Source organism: Lathyrus oleraceus, chromosome 7 (assembly GCF_024323335.1).
Source record: "Lathyrus oleraceus cultivar Zhongwan6 chromosome 7, CAAS_Psat_ZW6_1.0, whole genome shotgun sequence".
NCBI classification, from domain to species: Eukaryota; Viridiplantae; Streptophyta; class Magnoliopsida; order Fabales; family Fabaceae; genus Lathyrus; species Lathyrus oleraceus.
Window position 1 is genome coordinate 55,667,190 of NC_066585.1, and position 9,053 is coordinate 55,676,242.

The following is a 9,053-nucleotide window of genomic DNA, read 5'->3' on the forward strand; positions in this document are numbered from 1 at the left end:
TGATGAATCAATCGAGGAATATGCAATGTATATGAAGAAAATTGAAGAAAACGTGAGAGAACAAAGTGAAGAAAATTTTCAGATCTGAGAATTGTGATATGTTTATCCATTTTTCTGTTAGGATTATCCTTATATATGATCTGTTAATGAAGCTCTTAATCCCAATTAAGCTAATGCAAGTGGAATTAGTGAAAACAAGTGTTTTGGCCAATTTGCAAATTCACCTCATGCATGCAAGGGTAATGCAACAGTACACGAATTCTGGTTTGGAATCCCTTCAAATGTTATTTTGAACCAAATGCAAGTGGTGGGAAGTGAAAACAATGACTAACTTTCAAACTTGGAATTTCCCTCCAAAATTCAAATGGAAATGCAAATATTTTTGTGATGGAAATGCATGGCTCATGATGCATGATTTGGATAGTGCATGTCAAGAGAGAAATGTTGCAAAAACAACCACTTCATTTGGCCTTATGGTTTAAAAGTTATGCATGTTTGAAGTTCAAATTCATTTGGCCATGATTGATCTATATCGTTTAAACCATACATGAGAAATTCATGATCTTGGACTTTTTGGAAAGGGGAGAGAAAGATCTTCAACTTTTATGTTGGACAAAATTTCATTTGAAGCTTGCTTGATGATGTAATCTTGAGGAGAAAACCTTTCCATTTTTGGCAATTTCAAATTACAGGTCACTTACTATTTTTGGAAAGTTTTCATCTGACCTCAAATTCTTCATTGTTGATGTTTGAAATGTCAAATGAGACTTGTATGAACATGAATGAGGCCTCTCTAACCATCTCCCACCTTCAAATCCATGATTGAATTGACAGTTGACTTTGGTTGACTTTCTAGGGTTTCAGATGAATTGCACAATGACTAATGATCTCTGAGCATCCAACCTTTGGTCAAACCACTTCAAAATGATCCCTAGGTCACATGAACTCAATGAACCAACCCTAGGGCCTTGCTTCAATGGAAAATGCACTTTCTTGCTTGCACAACTGGATCTCCTGACCAGTCTTGACTGATGACTTGCACTAGGCAAAGGACAATGCAATGCTATGCAGTGGACAATGCAATGCTAATGACCTACAAATGAAAATGTATATACAAAATGGGAGGTGCAAATTTGAGGTGCTACAGCCTGCATCATGTCTAGAGAGCTTACCTCATGTATTCCACCTTGGGTCTCCTTTTTATCTATTGATGCTCGTTCAGTTCCCCATTGGTAATGGTTTCGGGCCATATCCTCAATTAGGTCATAAGCTTCTGGATAAGGTTTGTTCATCAGCGTGCCACTTGCGGCATTGTCGATGCTCATCTTGGTGTTATAATGGAGTCCATTGTAGAAGGTATGAACGATCAACCATTATTCTAGGCCATGGTGTGGGCAGACTCTTAATAGCTCTTTATATGTCTCCCAAGCTTCGAAAAGTGATTCTCCTTAGTTTTGAGCAAATCTAGTTATTTGGTTTCGAAGAACAACAGTATTACTAGGGGGGAAATATCTAGCAAGGAATACTCTCCTAAGGTCTTCCCAGGTAGTTATTGAATTAGCTGGAATTGAATCTAGCCATGAATATGCTCTATCCCTGAGGGAGAAAGGGAATAATCTTAAACGGATCGCATCAGGTGAAGCGCCATTAGATTTAAACGTGTCGGCTAGTTGGATAAAAACTTTTAAATGTTGATTCGGGTTTTCAGTAGCAAGACTCGCGTATTGGTTTTGTTGCACTAATTGCAACGAAGACGGTTTTTGTTCGAAATTGTTAGCAGGTATAAGGTGGTTTACTATACTCGAACTACGTTCCTTATCAGAGGGTTGGGCAAATTCTTTAAGAGGTCGTCGGTCGCGATTCTCGGCCATAGCTTTCTTAATTCGGATGAGTAAGAGGCATGTACGAGTATGACGTTCGGGTTCCACTAAAGGATCTACTAAATTTCCGCTACTACGGGTTCTTCGCATTTACCGGCTAATAATGCTTTAGTCTGTACAGTGTAACAACAGGGTATGAAATTTGATGAAGTTGGTCCCCGGCAACGGCGCCAAAAACTTGATCGTGTTGATTCGCAAGTGCGCGAATTACGTCAAAGTAATATAAAACAATATCGACCCCATAGAGACCAATCGTCAATCTATCGATTACTATCGTTATGGTGTGTACCTAAGCTGATATAAAAGAGGTATTGGGTTTGCAAAATAATGGTAAATAATAAATGCAGGTAAAGACAGGTTGAATGTATTTCACGTTAGTTAAGTGATGTTTCGATTGTCTAAATAGAACTACTTATGAGGCAATATTTTCTACTCTTGAAAAGAATCTATTTAACAGGAATTGTCACTTTCGCGTATTCAGAATCGAGTTTACCCTTAAATTAAGGCCTTTTATTGTCACTTATAAAAGGTGCGCAGAACGCTAAAGTAGTTAACTTATTTTTAAGAAATAAGACTCATAAGCTTAGTTGAAAAGTGATTTTGATTTGGAAAGTTTTATCCAAGGATTTTCCTGATTTTAGATCTATCAACGCGTCCGAAAATAATTTCAAAAATGGTTTTTCCTTAAAGTGATAAAAATTCCTAGTTAACTAAGCCAAGGTGTTTTCGCACTCCTTGAAGAATTAAAACTAACCAAGTTTGTTTTAGAAAACTCAAGTTAAAAATCAAAACAGCCTTTAAAGTATTTCTACATATTCAATATGTGAAACATTACTTTAACCGCGATCCTTACATTCTAACCTTTAAAAGATTTAGCCAGACATGTTAACACAAACAAACACAACGGTATTGATCATGATGAAAAGTTTGTTTTAGAATGTGAGGCGTAAAGAGGGAGTAAAGTGCGTAAAATAAATAAAGTAAAGCGAGTGCGTAAATAAATAAAGTAAAGCGAGTGCGGAAAATAAATAAAGTAAAGCGAGTGCGGAAAATAAATAAAGTAAAGCGAGTGCGAGAAATAAATAAAATAAAGTGAGTGCGGAAATAAATAAAGTAAAGCGAGTGCGGAAAATGAATAAAGTAAAGCGATGACAAATAAATAAATAAAAGCGATAAATAAGAACCGGCTCCAAACAGAGGCTTCGATTCTGGTACAAAAATAAACCTCCGACTCCTGAAGCTAAAGACGACAACAACTCGAAGTGACCCAACTCAATCTCACAAAGGTGCGATAACCCCGCGATGTGACGGATTATCACTATTACAAATGATAAATATATGCTTAGCGTTGTAAAACTAAGTTGGATGATTAGAAAATGAAATGGAATGAACTATTTATAGAGGATTTCAGCAGCTTGCAAAGATCATGGTGCCCTCCAACTTCCCCTTAGTGGGAACGTGACTTCTAAAGGTGGCGCCCGCCATCCCTTCATGGCGCCCGCCATGTGTGTAAATGGGGTGGATCATGGGAATGTGGCGGTTACCTCCTTGTTGAGGGCTGATGACTCATGGCTTCCCCTATAGCGGCCGCCATATGCAACGCCATGTGTGTAATTTCACCGAAAAACCCTAATTTTAGGTCTTTTTGCTTCGTTTCTTCCAAAAGAGTCCAAGAGTGCTAAATATCTGAAAACAAGAGAAAAGAGAGCATAATACAAACAAAATGATAATAAAGTCCTAATAAAAATGTGAAATCCGAGTCAAAAACACGGTGTAATAAAATTTAAACTATTTGCTGAAATAAATAAGAGTAGAAACAATTGGATAAAAGTTCAACTTTATTTGATAGAATGGTAGTATGTAAATGACAAGACCCCATAGATTTTTACAAAGTTGGAAATGGTACTTTTCATGGAAAATGGTTACATTGAATACAAATGATCCTTAATCCTTCTACCAACTCTTGATATCCACTGTCCTCTTGACCACTGCCGGGGTGATGATTGATGTCAACCCTCGTGCTCAATCAAATTTTCAAAACACTGAAGATCAGTAGAATGCAGTTACTTGCCATAATCCCTTATTTTTGCATAAGTTGCCCCAGGGTGGGGTACTCAACTTATCGGGAAATTCTTTGTGTTTTTAGGTCTCTAAATTTTGCCTGGATCGCCCTTTTGGGTTTTCAATCCACCGAGACGCTCATTTTTGCCTAAGTTGCCCTTTCGGGTTTTCAACTTAGCGAGCTGTTCTTTTCTTTTTTAGGCGAAGTATTTCTTGACGGCATCTGCGTTCATAGGACGAGTGAACTCTTCACCATCTATAGTTGTAAGTATCAATGCACCGCATGAAAAGGCTCTTTTAACAACATATGAGCCTTCATAATTAGGAGTCCATTTTCCCCTAGAATCTAGTTTGAACGACAAGGTATTCTTGAGCACAAGGTCACCTTCTTTGAGCACACGGGGTTTGACCTTCTTATCAAAAGCTTTCTTCATTCTCTGCTATTATAACTGACCATGACACATGGCAGTCAATCTTTTCTCTTCTATCAAATTTAGCTGATCAAACCCAGTCTGACACCATTCAGCCTCGGTCAACTTGGCTTCCATGAGCCCGCGTAATGAAGGAATCTCACCCTTTATGGGGAGCACTGCTTCCATACCATACACAAGAGAGAAAGGGGTTGCCCCTGTTGAAGTGAGGACAAATGTACGATACCCATGCAAAGCAAACGGGAGTATCTCATGTCAATCCTTATATGTGATAACCATCTTCTGGATAATCTTCTTAATGTTCTTGTTTGCAGCTTCAACAACCCCATTCATCTTGGGTCTGTAGGGAGAAGAATTATGATGTGCAATCTTGAAGTCTTTGCAAAGATCTTCCACCATATTATTATTCAAGTTTGATCCACTATCAGTAAGGATCTTGCTTGGCACACCATAACGGCATATGATCTGACTCTTGATAAACCTTATAATAACTTGCTTGGTTACATTTGTATACGATTCCGCTTCAACTCATTTCATGAAGTAGTCAATTGCCACCAAAATGAAATGATGTCCATTCGAAGCTTTGGGCTCAATCATCCCAATCATGTCAGTTCCCAACATGGAGAAAGGCCATGGGGAAGAGATAAAATTCAATAGTGTCGGAGGAACACGAATATTATCAGCATAAATTTGACACTTGTGGCACTTCTTCACAAATTTGCAACAGTCTGATTCCATTGTCAGCCAATAGTAACCTGCTCGCAACATCTTCTTCGCCATTACATATCCATTGGAATGAGCACCAAAGGAACCTTCATGCACTTCAGTCATCAACAAGTCTACTTCGTGTCTATCCACGCATATGAGCAAAACCATGTCGAAGTTACTCTTGTACAGTATATCCCCATTCAAGTAGAAATTACCGGCTAATCTCCTCAAAGTCTTCTAATCTTTTAAAGATGCCCCGGGCGGGTAAATATGACTTTGGAGGAAACACTTGATGTCGTAATACCACGACTTCTCGTCTTTAATCTCTTTAACAACAAACACATGAGCTGGCATATGAAGACGCATCATAGACAAATTAGGAACTTCATTCCAATACTTCACTATAATCATTGATGCCAACGTTGCAAGTGCATCTGCCATCCGGTTTTCATCTCGAGGGATGTGATGAAATTCAACCTTTGTAAAGAAAGTTGAAATCCTCCTCGCATAATCTTTATATGGTATTAAACCAGGTTGATTTGTCTCCCATTCTCCTTTGATTTGATTCACAACCAAAGCCGAATCACCGAAGACATCCAAATACTTGATTCTGAGAATCATGGCCTCTTCAAGCCCCATAATGCAAGCTTCATATTCTGCCATGTTGTTTGTACACTTGAAAGTAAATCTAGTTGTAAATGGTAGATGTGTGCCTTGAGGAGTAATGATCACTGCCCCAATGCCATTTCCATATGGATTAACAGCTCCATCAAATACCATGCCCCAACGGGAACCAGGTTCTGGCCCTTCTTCAAGCAATGGTTCATCATAATCTTCCATTTTCAAGTACGAAATCTCTTCATCAGGAAAATCATACTGCACTGACTGATAATCTTCATTTGGTTGGTGAGCCAAATGGTCGGCCAAGATACTACCTTTGATTGCTTTCTGAGATCGATATTCGATATCATACTCTGATAACAACATCTGCCAATGGGTGATCCTCCCAGTTAAAGCAGGCTTCTCAAATATATACTTGATTGGATCCATTTTGGATATCAACCAAGTGGTATGATTCAACATATACTGGCGCAGACGCTTAGCAGCCCAAGCCAATGCACAACAAGTTTTGTCAAGCATAGAATACCGAGTCTCACAGTCAGTGAACTTCTTACTGAGGTAGTAAATTGAAAATTATTTCTTTCCAGTCTCATCTTGCTGACCTAGAACACAACCCATACTCTCATCAAGCACAATCAAATACATTATCAACGGTCTTCCTTCAACAGGTGGAGACAAAATCGAAGGCTCAAGCAAATATTCTTTGATACTGTCAAAAGCTTTTTGGCAGTCTCTGGTCCAATCACAAGACTGATCTTTCCGAAGAAGCTTGAATATAGGCGCACATGTGGCAGTCATGTGGGAAATGAATTTGGAAATATAATTCAAGCGGCCGAGAAAACCTCTGGCTTGCTTTTCAGTTTTGGGCGCAGGTATATCTTGTATTCCTTTGACCTTGGTAGGATCACCTTCAATACCCTTCTCGCTGATAATAAAGCCCAACAACTTACCAGAATGAACACCAAAAGTACACTTATTTGGATTCAAGCGGAGTTTATATTTCCTCAAACGGTGGAATAGCTTCAACAAATGCTCAACATGTTCCTCTTCATTAATTGCACCATATCATGAAAAAGAGTAGTCATTGCTCTCTGGTAAGTTACACCAGCATTCTTTAAACCAAAGGCATCACTCTATAACAGAGTGTTCCCCAAGGTGTAATGAATGTGGTCTTCCCCATATCTTCAGGTGCCATCTTGATCTGATTATATCCGGAAAATCCATCCATAAACGAAAAGACTTTGAATTTAGCAGTATTGTCTACCAACATATCAATGTGTGGCATAGGGAAATCATCTTTCAGACTGGCTTTATTCAAATCTCTATAGTCAACACACATGCAGACTTTTCCATCTTTCTTCGGCACTGACACAATATTTGCCACCTATTGCGGATACTCAGCAGTTACAAGGGAACCGACATCAATCTGCTTCTGCACTTCCTCTTTGATTTTCACAGCCATATCAGGATGCATTCTTCTCAACTTTTGCTTGACTATCAGGAATTCTGGCTTTAACGACAATCTATGCTCCAAAATCTCAGAATCTAAAACTAGTAATCAAAAACTAGTAAAAGAGAGTCAGATATCTGGGTAGGGGGGTTGGTTATGCAATGGGAAGGTGTTAGGCACCCAAAACATCCTAGGTACTCCTAGGGAGCCCTTTTCACATTTGTTGTAAGGTTGTTGTCTGGTGAAAATTTTGTTTGTGCAAACATGATTGAAGAGATGAGAAGAGAATGTACAAGTTATTTACATTTTGTGTTTGGATGGATAAACCCATTGCCTACGTACCATCTTATAAAAAGATTAGGATCAAAACCTCGTAGTTCGGGGTAAAAATTTCAAAATGAGTGAGTGGATTGATTGGTCCAAAAGCCTTAAGGTCTTTTGTTATCAAAGGGAGAAAACTCAGCCTAAAACCACAAATCCACCATGTGAGGATAGCTTCAACATGCTAGTGAGGGGTTAACCATATAATAAGCATGGAAGACTCATTGTCCATCACTAAGGATATGGGTGAGTATTACATCTACCTCAAGGATAACTCAAACCTAATAGCAAAAGGTTATGAGAAAAGTTTTGATTAAGAAAGTGGCCATTGAAACCACAAAAAAAACATTTGAGTGGGTTATATTTACCAATGAAAAGTATGTAAAAAATATGGTCAAAGTTAACTTAGAGATTCAATTCAAAATAAGTGTTATGAAAAGAGAGTTTGAAAATCAAAAGCATAAGGATGAGATTTCTAATGTTGAAAACAAGTGTTAGATGTTTTCACAAAAGTTTCGGCTTGGGTTAGAGTGGAGAGAAGAAGAAGAAGGGCTAAGGTCCTAAACATACAAGGAGGTAAGGGATAAAGGAACAAAACCACAAAAAGAGTTCCTCTCTTGAGATCATATTGATGATCCAAGTAGCTCCCATCCTTTGGAATAAGCAATCACCATAATGATAAACTCAAGCAATCAACAATCAAATAAAGCACTTGGAAAAGTTCCTCAAGGTATCTTGGATCCCCCTTTCTTAGAAGCTCATGGCAATGGTTCCTCAATTTGGATCAAGTTGGAATCCCTAGCACAAAGAAACACACACATCAAAAGGTTTTATTTATAAATCAAGGATGGACAAGAGGGAGTTTAGAATATGATCCTTTCAATGTTCATCTTCAAGTTTTAAGCATTCTAAAGGCCTGTGGCCTAGTTGCTCTTTGACATTTATAGCACTCTAAAGGCATGAGGCCTAGTTGCTCTTCAAACTCCATTAGCTTGGGTAAAGTCCTAAGATCTAAGTACATTTTTTCCAATTCTTTGCATTTGGTTCACAACCATCAAAACAAAACACGAGCACAATAGTATATACACAATTATGTGCTCACGTGAGCAAAAGGCAAATGACATTAACATAAACATGCGCTCCAATGGGCAAAGGAAAAAGCAAATGAATAATATGTACAAGAATGATAAATTGCATAAATGTGAAGTGCAAAAAGTAAATGTTAATGGTTAATGGTTAGTGTTAGTAGTTAGTGTGCCATAAGACAAATTTAGCGCTATGTTAAGCAATCGTAATTGGACTTATGTAGAAGCCACAACTATCTGAGGCCGGTCAATAATAATGTAGGCAACAACACAAGTTAGAAGTCTTGATTAGTGAATCAAGTTCCAACAACTTGCCATGCCAAAAAGAAGAAGAGAATTGATCTTGTATTGGTTTAAGTCCTTTGCATGATTTAGGAAACAACCTATCCTTAATGCAAAGCCATTCACTTGATCAATTGATCAAGATGAATTAGATTTGAATCAAGGAAGATTAAGTCTCCCTAATCAATGCTAACTTATCAACCTTCAACTCATT

At 38.1% G+C, this 9,053-nt stretch overlaps 1 non-coding gene across 1 annotated transcript; it reads left to right on the plus strand.

The window, feature by feature from the left end:
• Positions 1–1,380: 1,380 nt before the first annotated feature.
• Positions 1,381–1,487, plus strand: LOC127109268 (small nucleolar RNA R71). The gene has a single exon (XR_007796596.1). It is a non-coding gene; the product is annotated as a small nucleolar RNA R71 (small nucleolar RNA).
• Positions 1,488–9,053: the final 7,566 nt, after the last annotated feature.